This window comes from Ixodes scapularis, unplaced genomic scaffold (assembly GCF_016920785.2).
Source record: "Ixodes scapularis isolate PalLabHiFi unplaced genomic scaffold, ASM1692078v2 PGA_scaffold13__105_contigs__length_92229423, whole genome shotgun sequence".
NCBI classification, from domain to species: Eukaryota; Metazoa; Arthropoda; class Arachnida; order Ixodida; family Ixodidae; genus Ixodes; species Ixodes scapularis.
Genome location: NW_024609839.1, coordinates 37,617,539 through 37,629,189, shown reverse-complemented (window position 1 = coordinate 37,629,189; position 11,651 = coordinate 37,617,539). Strand labels below are relative to the sequence as shown.

At 48.2% G+C, this 11,651-nt stretch overlaps 1 pseudogene; it reads right to left on the bottom strand.

Moving 5' to 3' along the window:
* Positions 1 to 2,252: 2,252 nt before the first annotated feature.
* The window catches only part of LOC115327738, a 35,779-nt pseudogene continuing 26,380 nt past the window's right edge, over positions 2,253 to 11,651 (bottom strand).

Here is an 11,651-nt window from a genome sequence, read left to right as displayed (position 1 = left end):
AGGGGTGAGCGCAGCTTTACCAAGGCGGAAGCCGCCAGGCCTTATGCATCGGTTCCTATCAAATAGGCGGTTGCGTCTGTTTAGCTAGTAGAAGTCATTACTAGCGTGTCAATATATTAGAAATTAGGAACGACAGGATAAGAGAAGACGAGGCTTGCTTAGCTTCGTCGTCTTTTATCAAATTTATAATACCGTAGGTGTTTCCAACCAAAACGGATAGAATACAGTGGCACGCTATTGGGGGCTCTCGACGCGCCAGAGTTTATCCACATGTAACTACGGACTACTATAAAAAATGGAAGAAGAAGTATACTCCGCGGGTCACTATGTTCCACTGTATCCTCAATGTCCTAGGCTTCTTAAACGACCCTTGAGCCGGGACAGTCATGCTGAACTCTGGAAGGATAGCCAAGCCGCCAGAAGGTGTGAGAGGCGGCCGGCCGTAATCCTGCTCCCCCCTAAGCCAAAGAAAGTTCTTACTGCCGATGGAGGTCCGTGTTTTGACAGGGGGCTTTCACGAAGCCGATTGATAGACACAAAGCCCCTTTATACCCAAAAGTAGCAACATCCTTTGAAGAATGCCGTCTGCTATCTTGGAGCGATCTAGGTGGCGCTACCGTCGTCGCGCGAGAGCGAAAAAGCAAAATATAACAATAAGTGTGTGCATGAGGGACGAGGAGGGAGAAGAAATGCCTATGCTGTCGAAGTGCAGTGCATGCTGTGAGCTCATGTCGCCAATCAAATAACGCCGACTGTGCAACGTGAAGGCTTACATTGTCTTTCTTTGAAAACATCCTTCGCGGCTGGTAGACCGTGACAGTGCGCTTTTAGCCTGTGCGTATGTATTTGCGTGTCTTTCAGCCTTTGACTGCGCTCTGACTCAAGTATAAAGCAAGTATAGGAAGGCCGTCTGCTATCTTGGAGCGATTCAGGCGGCGCTACAGTCGACGCGCGGGTAGGGTGTGTATGAAGGCACTCTACGCGCGGGTGTAAATGAGCAAAGCATAAAAATAAAAGGTGAGCGCGTCAGAGTAGGAGGCAGAAGATGTCGGTACCTTTCTTATTCAGGGGCATTAGATTAAAATACCAGCGAGGGCGGACTTTATTTGTATGCAGTGCTGAGATGCATTACTCCGTCAATGGGGCAGTAGAACCTGAAACCATGCCACTCCTCTCCGTGACCACAGACGTCCCATAATGCTACGTGCGAAGTGTTGCGGGCAGGTATTTTTGGAAGATGTCTTTCTTTCGGGTGTGGATCACCTACCTTTACGTTCGGGGGCCGGTGGTCAAAGGGAACCCCATGCCCGTCCCACCGCGCGGCCGAGGGCTACCAGCAAGGGTAGCTCTCGGCCGTTGGGAAGGGCACATTGGACGCCACGCCGGGTTCATCACCGCGGCCGAGGGCTACCAGCAAGGGTAGCCCTCGGCCGTTGGGAAAGACACATTGGACGCCACGCCGGGTTCATCACCGCGGCCGAGGGCTACCAGCAAGGGTAGCTTTCGGCCGTCGGGAAAGACACATTGGACGCCATGCCGGGTTCATCACCGCGGCCGAGGGCTACCAGCAGGGGTAGCCCTCGGCCGTTGGGAAAGAGACATTGGACGCCACGCCGGGTTCGTCAACTCCGTGCCAACAACAACGATCTCGGTGTCCAGCATAGCTTATTAGTAAGCAAGGGACTCCAAAATGAAACGCAGCGGAGCAATCAACGGATAAGCGCTCGCCGCGCTCTCCGACCTGAGGCAGGGGAACCGTAAGCAGAGACATCGGCGGTCGGACGAGCTCACGCCACGACTTGACCCATCGCAGGAGCTCAATCCATAGATCTCCGCAGACGACCGTCAACTTAGTGAAGGGAACACCCGACTGCTCCCGGGCCTGAAACGAGAGCCACGTGGAGGAGTGCGACAGAATAGGCCAGAAGGGTGGCGAACCTTCCCTACCACAAAGGAAACGCCCAGGCGCCAAACTCCGGCCGTCACGTCCGCGGTTTAGCACTGCTCGGAAGCCAGTGGCTACCACAATTGGCATAACGACATACTAAGTAGCTTGAGGAACGTCAACCAAGTGCAATTTAGAAATCGTTTTATTTGTTTTAATCAATGTTTAAATGTCTTTTCGACCAAACACTGGTATCTCTGTGCGGTAACCATAACACCTTTGACCTTTACACAATAAAAAAAGGCGACATAATTTTTTTTCCTTTAATATCTCTAAGGAGGAACGTTCGTTATCGCCAGACTCTTTCTTAAAATTCACCAGCAATCCGTGACCTTCCAGAAACAATCACCTCTCTTTTCTTCAGCGTTTCCGTCACATCATTCGTGTAGATGTCAGATCCCGGCACAAAGACCTTTCTAAACACACCTTTAGCCACGAAGCGCGCGTGCCGAGGGCCTACTATTTCCATTTCGTTGTTGGCAAGGGCGAAGTAATACGCTGGAAGGATGAGCACGTAGGTGCCTTGAAATTTTTCCTTGAGCCCTATGGCAAAGTATCCACTGATGGTAAAATCGCAGGTCCAATCAATATCGTAAAAAGGTCAAGAAGGAGTATGAGAGTCGGTAAAAGCTTCCGTAAGCAATTAAATGCATCCTTTTAAAATGTCTGCATCTCTCGACAAGCCTGTTTTTTTTTCTAGGGCTTGCGCTGACGTCACATCAACCGCCATTGTGGTGGTCTCGCTCCTAAGTGCGTACATTTTATGGCCTACATTTAGAACGACAGGAAGTATGTTTTCTTGGAAATAACGTGTACAAATGTCCACCCGCCCGGAGCGATGGCGTCGCCTGCAAGCATTATCTATAGTGCGCCAGTCGTACGCAAGCATTTTTTCTATGCAATAGACGTAGGTTTCGTGCATAAAAGTTCGAGTTTATTTTTTGGGTTTCGATTAATTGCTTCACTGAAGGTATTCGAATTGTAGTTAAAAATATGCAGTGGAATAACAATGCAAGTTTTTATGTTATGCTATGGCATACAAATAAAATTGCACAGTCGTTTAGCATGCAGATGGCTATGCGTACGCCGCAGGAACTCTTCGATGGTCGAATGATGCCGAATCCCAGCATATACTCGAACGTTAGTCGGGCTACGCGGAGGCGTTCGCCCGATAGACTACAAGGGCAAGCCTCCGCGTTCATTTAAGCTTTAAACAAATCCTTGATTGCGACATCATGTTCGTCGCTTTCTCAGTCAGCAAAAATTAAAAACCATTGCAGCGAAGATGAAATGAAGCAACCGAGTGGCAAATTCAGACTTGACGTTCGAGTTTGCAGAGCGTAAGGTAGGTGTGACTTTGAGGTGCGGCAACAGTGGTTTAGGCTGTAGTGGTTTAGGCTGTAGAGCCAGTCCAGTGAGACAGCTAGCCTGTTGTCTTTAAAGTATGTCATGCAGTAACGATACAGTGTACTGGAATACAGGGTAGTGTTGGAACCAGAGCGGCCCGCGTGAGGCGTATTGTGTAGATTGCGATGGGTTTCGTTACCGGAGCATCGGCAGTAGGGTCAATACGGTCATAGCCTCCCCTATACTCGCAGAGCCTCGCAGTTTGACAACGGAGCCATAAAGTGCCCGGTTGCAGATTTGGAGCACGAGGATCTGGTAGCACAGAGCATTTCTCGGGGAACCTGGGCGTCCAGCGCACAGTTTATGCAGCAGCGAGGACACAAAACATTGCTTTCAAACCCGACGAGAAAAGAAGCGGCGAGGAACGCGAGCGGACATTCCATCGTTCGGGATAAGTGTGTTTCGGTTTCTCGCCGTAGCGGGGCGCCCGTTACATGAGTTTTGTCGCCCACTCTACCTTTTCACATTCAGCGGCCGCGTCACGTGAAGATTTGCCAGACTTTGTCACTATAGAGGAGGCTATGGAACGACGCACCGGTTACCTTGCCGTCACAGAGTTTAGTTACAAGTCACCGAGTTATTATCTCACACCGAAAAAAACACGCTTGAAGAATACGAGCGAAAAAGACCGAAGGAAATTAACGTAGCAAAAAATAGAAAGTTGTCACGCGATGATGTGTTAAGCTCATCGGCTGCTCCCTCTAACATTGTCACTCTCTGTAATGACATGATTCACATCTGAAATGGCCGTTCTATCATTCAACCCCGTCCACAATTCATTACCTCGAACCAACCACAATGAACGAAGTACACCCGCCGGCAATATGAAGGTGAACAGCTTACCCGGTTTCTTGCCTGTTTTACGGCTCCCTAAAGCTATATTAACTCTCAATGTCTGAAATGGTACGTGGCTTGGGGTCTGAACTTTGCATTCTAGCCCTCTTCTGGAACAGAGCTTGTTCCAAAACTTGCAGGAGCGTCAAAAACAAGAGGGCTGTTCACCTTCATATCGCTCACGGGTGTACACAAGTTGCACTTACTGAACGCTCATGTACCGCAGGAACGAGCGTCCATTCGCTGCATACAGTAAATTTGTCCAGTGTTACTCTATCCGCTACAGAACTTTCATTGTGTTCTAGTGTCCCCAGCTTCTGCCCCACGTAAGCACGAGCAAACATTCCACCACTCGGTGCAGGTGTTTCGGCGTCTCGCCTGAGCGGGGCGCCCGTTACATGACTTTTGTCTGCCGCTCTATTAGCCCCGTGCGCGACCGAAAGCGTCGCTGTGGTCGGCCTACCACGATTGGCCGAACGCTGAGTATGACGTAGGAAAGGGGATTTATCATTGACGAAATAAGAGGAATGAAAGAACTTTAATTTTGACGGCGTCGGAAGTGTTCCTTCGAGAGTGCAATGATTTCAAGCTTCCACCATGCTATTTACAAACACCATCAAACTTGTTGTTTGCAAGGTTATGATGTCACAAGGGGGAACCATAGGAGGGCGCCACCAAAACATCTCGCCGCTATACCGCGTCTCGTGGCGATCTGCCAAGCTTTGTCAGTATTAGCGGCGAGATGTTTTGGTGGCGCCCTCCCATGGTTCCCCCTTGTGACGTCATTACCTTGCGAACAACAAGTTCGATGGTGTTTGTAAACAGCATGGTGGAAGCCTGAACTCATTGCGCTCTCAAAGCAACACTGCCAACACCGTCGAAATTAAAGTTCTTTCATTCCTCTTATTTCCGTCGATGGTATACCCTTTCCGACGTCATAGTCAGCTTTTGGGCCAATCGTGGAAGGCCGACGACAGCGACGCTTTCGGTCGCGCACGTCGCCAATAGAGGAGGCTATGGTTAGAGGCTTGTCCACGTCGGTTGTTTTTGTTTGTTGCTCTAGTGGGGCTCGGGCATCATACATCACACAAAAGACAAACTGCGAACACGAGTCGCCGCAATATCCGTGGGTCGAATGCCGAGTGCCAAGTGCATGACCGCAGACGCGCGGCGCGAAAGGTTTCGTTTGCTTTTGTTTCTGCTTGTTTCCCCTTTGACTCGATGCCATGCAGCATTCGAAGCACGAAACTCGCGCCTACTCGCGTTCCATTCTGCATACAGACTGTCGTCTGTGTGATGCATAAGGGGTGTGACCACGGCTTTAGTGTGCTAGCCCTGGGACACGTTGATTTACACCCTTAAGGGTGTAAAATATTTTAGTGCATGGATAGATATCGATGCAAAGGATTGGTTGAACAACAGCGCCCCCATGGTCACTCTAATGTGCAAATCGCTGAAGTGAACACAAAGCTGACTGCAGCGCCCTCGTTAAGGAATTACGTACGCTTTCAGCGGTGGTGGCGAACCACTCCACTCGAACAGTCCTGTTGGAGGGAACGTTGACTCCTGTGGCCACCGCAAACGTCTTGAGTTTCGTCTGAGTGTCGGTCGTGGTGTTGTCCGAGTTGTATTTAACGCCGACGCTGCCACTCAATCCAAACACCGTTTTTAATGACACACCTCCCGAAGTTTCAATGCCCAGACTGAATCCGTCGCTTACTTTTACAGATGATCTTTCTTTGCGAATGGTGGTATGCGTGACGGTGTATGCTTGGGTAGCATTCGATTCGTTGTCATAGAGGTTAGCGTACAAAAGGCTGCGGTCACCGGAACCTGTTTTTGGATCACCCATTTTTACCGTGCCCCCTTCGACTTGTATATAAAACCTTTGACATGAAAAAAAAAGGAAAGAAAATATCTTCAGATTGATCTAATGTACATTGTAAAAGCAACGAAGCAATCAATAAACTGTTTATCGACGAACGTGCATATTTCGTATTATCGCTGACAAGAAGGGCGTGGACAACGTGACTGTAGTGTGCTTACCACCGCACGAATAGCGACATGTATAAATTCTTTTTTTCATCCGTAAATGCATATTTTCGCAGTCTGCACGCGCACGCAATCTGGGCTGCACTAGAGCCACTCGATATGGCAGCGTAGCTGCCAGAGTAGCGCCACGCTTTTCCCTGTGCCGCCTCTCACCGTGATTGGTCACACGCGGTACCATAGCAACGAGCTGAGCTGGCTCGGTTCCCTCAGCAACCGAGTGACTACTCGTCACGTGACCTCGCAAGAGCTCGATGTCACCGGTAAGATGGCAGCGCCCAGAGCTGGTGGATACGAGTTTGTTCGGTGCGCGGTAGTCGTAATGTGCCGCTGCTTGCCGACGATTTCGGACTTCTTCGTGCTCTCTGACGCAGGTATAACGTGAAAATCTAAAAGAATGTGACTTTATACCTTTTCTGTGCAAGATCGCTCTGGATATTAGCACCTGCGCGACAGCATCAGTCATATCGCCGTAGCGGTGCTCGTATTCCTGGATGTGTTCGAGGATCGATAAGACATTTTGCATGCAATTGTCGCATACGCCTAGCCTTGTTTGAACGTTGGAATGTCTGAGAATCAATGTGAATTGTATGCGTCGTATGTTGGACCTTGGGAAAGTTGTTTCAGCCTCAGGTAACCGCGTGACCACTAACTTTCAGCGAGGAAGCTCCTGCGATCTTTACGTTTTGTACTAATCAACGATCTTACGATATAGCGTTTAGGATAACTTTTTCGCATTTTCTAGCTCCCTTTGAATGTTGGAATTTCTGAGAATCGAAACGAAAGGTATACGTTGTGAGTAGGGCCTAGGGGAAGTTGTTTCAGCCCTGGGTCACCGAATAATCACAGCAACTTTAAGCGAGGAAGCGCCTGCGACCTTTAATTTTTTGTACTAATCTACGATTTTACGAGTTCACAGCTCTGAAGACTTTGATAAACGTCCTCTCGTTGCAATAGCTTGCATTTGATCGTAGAGTTTTTTTTTTTCTTTTGTTCCTTTTTTAAGTGACAAGCTGGTGTTTGCTCAAATGACGTATATGAAACGATCTACTCTATAAGAATGCATCAACACACACTATTAAATTTATATGCTCAGGGGTGTGTTTGTCTTTGTAATTAACGAGTTACAGACAATTATTTTTTACGAGTGTAATTTTTATTTGCTGTGGCTGGGCCCCTTTTGTACTCATTAATGTCCGTGTGCTATGATGCTATCATCATGTGTGTATGGTTCTAAATATCCTCTTTGCAATGCCTACAAAAGCCAAAATGACGTCAGCCGACCCCAGCTTACACATTTGAAACGAAAACTGCGTCACTCGGACGTATGCGCTCGTCAACAATCAATTCGTCGATGAATATTTGAATTCGCGTTCGTGACCAATGAGTGCACATGAGTGCACTTGCGAATGACAAGTTCTATGGTGTGCTTAAAAAGCACGGTGGAAGCTTCGGGTCATCGCACCGGTGCCCTAGCATGTCACGACCGCGTGTTTCCACTGTTATCTTTTGAGTTGAGGATTAAAGTTAAGGAAGAAGAAGTTAAAGAACCATTTCATGGCCCCTTTAACACGGGTGTGCGTGCTACACCAGATAAAAATATTGACATTTTGCATGCCGGTAAACTTCCGGACGACCACTTGGCCTGTCAGCAAGAACACCTCAAATCCGGCGTCCGTCTCTTTTCATGGCGTTAACAATCCTCTGTAGACCACCGTGCTGTCCTTCCTAGTTTAACCCTGTCGAATTTTCATCGCCCAAAACGAGGTTGATACCGTCGTCGACGTCGCTCCCCGCCAGTCGGTGAAATAATCTCATCTTGAATGAATGATTGGGTTTTGAAGAATGATGGTGCTAAGCATACATTCTCTTACTATGGGGCAGTCGAGCAGCAGTCATGTCCCAAGGCAATCGTCCTGTCGTGGCCGGCGTAATCGGATTTTGTTCCATAGGAGCGGAGTTCCGAAGGTACAAGGACGGTACGTTCGTCCCACGAAGCCGCCGCCATACCGGCGGCGCAGAAAACCACTCTCCTTGTCTGTGCATGCTGCAAATCGTCTCATTTCACAGAAGAAACAGGCACCGCTCCTCCAGAGGCCCGTGCCGTACCGCCATGGCCAAATCGTCCTTTAGGTCTTTTACCTCTTTTAAATTAACGAATGGAGATATCAACTAGATAAAGGTTGCCGCCCGGCGTCGCTAGCAGTACGGTTATCATAGAAACCTCCCAGGCCCAAAATGGAGATCACTATAGGCGCTTCTGACGTCGTGTATCTAGATAATTTTGCGTCGTGTCGCTACTCTGGCAGCTACGCTGCCATATCGAGTGGCTCTAGGCTGCACATGTCAATCTTTAAAGGAGAGCTCCGGCGTCAATTGAACGTTTTCAACTAGACATATTTTCTGAAAGAGCGCGGGAAACTGAGCTTAGAGCAGCAAGAAAGTTTTTCCCAAAAGTTTGTAAATAATTTTAATCGTAGAAATACGTTAGAATCGAAATCGAAACTAACCTTCAACTTTCCTGGTCTACCGCCTTTTTACGTCAGTGTATAATCACATAGGCAGCTTGGGCCTGTTTCGCCCAGCGTCAGAAGGCTGTCGCGATCGTCCGTGGGAAATGATGAAGTACGATTCATCAAGCAAGCAATGAGCACATTTCCAAAGGCTTTTAGCTCCAGATATCAGACGATTCGCACTTGGTATTCGATCCGCCGGCGTCTCCTTCAAGGAAACCTTCGATGGGGGCTGTGTTCACGTTCCGCCGACCTGTGGACTCGGATGCCGCTTCGAACAGAATGGCGTGGAGGGTTTAATCTGCTAACAAGGTGCGAACTATTCCCCAGCAAGACGCGAACGCCAAGAGCCGGCGTTCGCGTCGGAGTGCTCGGAACCACTTCCGTCGTAGAGTCTTGTCGATTACCAATAAGATTTTAATTTGCTGATTTCCTTCGTGGTGCCATTGCACCCCGCCGCCAATCGCCGATTACCCTCACCCTCCATCACATGACGCAAACAGCCTAATCCAGACGCAATTCGCGAAGCCACAGACGCTCACCATCACTAAGAACGCAGAACGCCTTGAAGTAGGGAGCGTCGTCTGCTCTCGGATACGTCTGACGTCACGAGTGCCCCTGTTCGTTGTTGCCAGTAGAGCGGCAGCAATGCATTCGGTGGTGTAGGCGTACATTTTCAAATTCATTTTATCGAAATAAAATTCATGCTTTGATTATATTTTCCGTAGGCATACTCACCGGTGGATATTAAGTAAATTGTAAACATTTTATAAAAAAAACAATGAGCATCACAATTACGCCGGAGCTTCCCTTTCAGCGCTGCCTTCTTAATTGGTTTATTTCTGTCGATTAATTCGCTCACGTAGAGAGTTATCAAGCCTAAAATTAGAAAGTTTTCTTAATTCTTTTTTTTTCTTTCTTTTTTTTTTTGGGGGGGGGGGAGGGGTTGAGTGAGGTATAAAAATGACGTGCTTTGAAGCTGCAACCCAAGCTCCTCGTGTCAATATCACTCTTGCAGATCACAGCTTGTTGAATCCCTTCATTGACAACACCAAGGTGGAAGGGCGGCATCCAACAAAACACGTACGTAGGATATAAATCTCGCAATATTTTTGTTCAATTGTGTGAGGCTTTAGGTTGAGGTTTAGTTACTTTTTTTCCCCGAACAGGTCTTTCATTTCTTGTCTGTTTGACCACATATCAGTCCAATTCACTTCGGTTTTGTACTGGTTTTCAAAAACTGTAACGAACTTTTAAATTGCAGTCGCTAGACTGAAGAGCTTCGGTTTGGTTTCTGCAAAAATAGAAAGAGAGCGAAGGAAATGAAGCAACAAGCACGTTAATTTGTCCAGGTTTATCTAAATAACATATATCATTTTTATATACAAGGCTAGTATCGCAGAACAGAACAAGGTAAAAAAGAAAACGAACGTTAAAAAAACAATGTAAAATTCGGTAGGTTGGGGAACGCTCATGATAAAAGCAACGCGAACAGATACGAGGACAAAAGAATAAAATTGGTGGCAGGACCGCTTCCACAAGGGCGCCGCCATCTTGAATATTGTCACTTCCCATTATGGGCAAAAACATTGTTTTGCCGTCGTCACGCCAATAGGTCACGTTCAGGATATAAGCGCATCCGTCACCGACTCTCGTTTTGAATCACTTATATTTTTCTTTTACTAATTAAAGGTTGAGTGTTTTAATATTATTTCTTTCGCCCATACCGGATGTGCCTACCAGTTGGCTGGGAAGAGCGTAAGCGAGAGAGGTTCTGACATCACGGCACTGTTGTGGCGCTGCCGTCGGCGGGGTAAATGCGCACACACCTCCAGCGAATCTGGTTCCTGCGCGTGCGCAGTGCAGGCAGTGTGCGCAGTGTGGGAAAATGCCAGTTTCTTTGTAAACAAAGCCCAATCATCAAGATAGATAGTTGGGCAAACTTACAAAAAGATGGTTGCAGAAACCACTAGTGTTAGTTGTCTATGAATTGCGATAGCATTCGTCATGTCTTCCTCCCTATTTTGTTACTAGACCAAGGACGACGTTAAGCACGACGTTAAGAACGACGTCTAGTACGACCTCAAGGACGACGTCCTAGAGGGCGACGTCTATGACGACTCCTAGAACAACCTCTAGGGCGGCATCAAGGACAACCTTTAAGACGACCTCTAGGATGACCTCAAGGGCAACCTCCAGGAAGACCTCAAAGACGACGTCGAAGACGACGTCCTGAAAAACGTCGTTCAGGACGATGTCCCTTGGGCGACGTCCAAGACGAGGCCTAGGGCAACTTTTAGGACGACCTTTAGGACGACGTTGAGGTCGTCAGGTTCAGCTGACTGTGCAAGCACAGTTAGCTGAAATGATCTACTGCGCAGACCTACTGTGCACAGGAGGCCAGAAAGATCCACAAAATCGGGAGGGGAGGGGGGGTAGCTAAACAATGCTATTTATTTAAAGTAAAAGAAGTTTACACTTCTCTGTAATGCGAAATGAGAGCGCGGCTCTTGGAGCATTTTGATTTTGCGATGTACCGTGGTAAAAAAAATTGAGAGAGCCCTGATTGGCGGCGCTGCTTACGCCGAGAGGGTAGGTAACAGAGGAGGAGGGGGGTACGGTGGGGGCCCTGTTTGGGGGCGGCGACACGCGTCAAGCCGCATTTCATGAAGCCGTGCCATGTGACGTCCCATAATGCAAAGAGCGCAGTGGCGCATTATGGGACGAGACAGAGCTACACACCAATTCAGTTTCTTCGCTAGATTGAGCGGGGAAGTTTAATGGGTCTAAATGCCTGTGACGTCCCATAATGCAACACGCGGAGTGTTGCAATTTGGGACGTCTCAAACCCTACACGCGAATTCAGTTCATTCACTAAACTTATACCCGTGCCGCACGGGCAA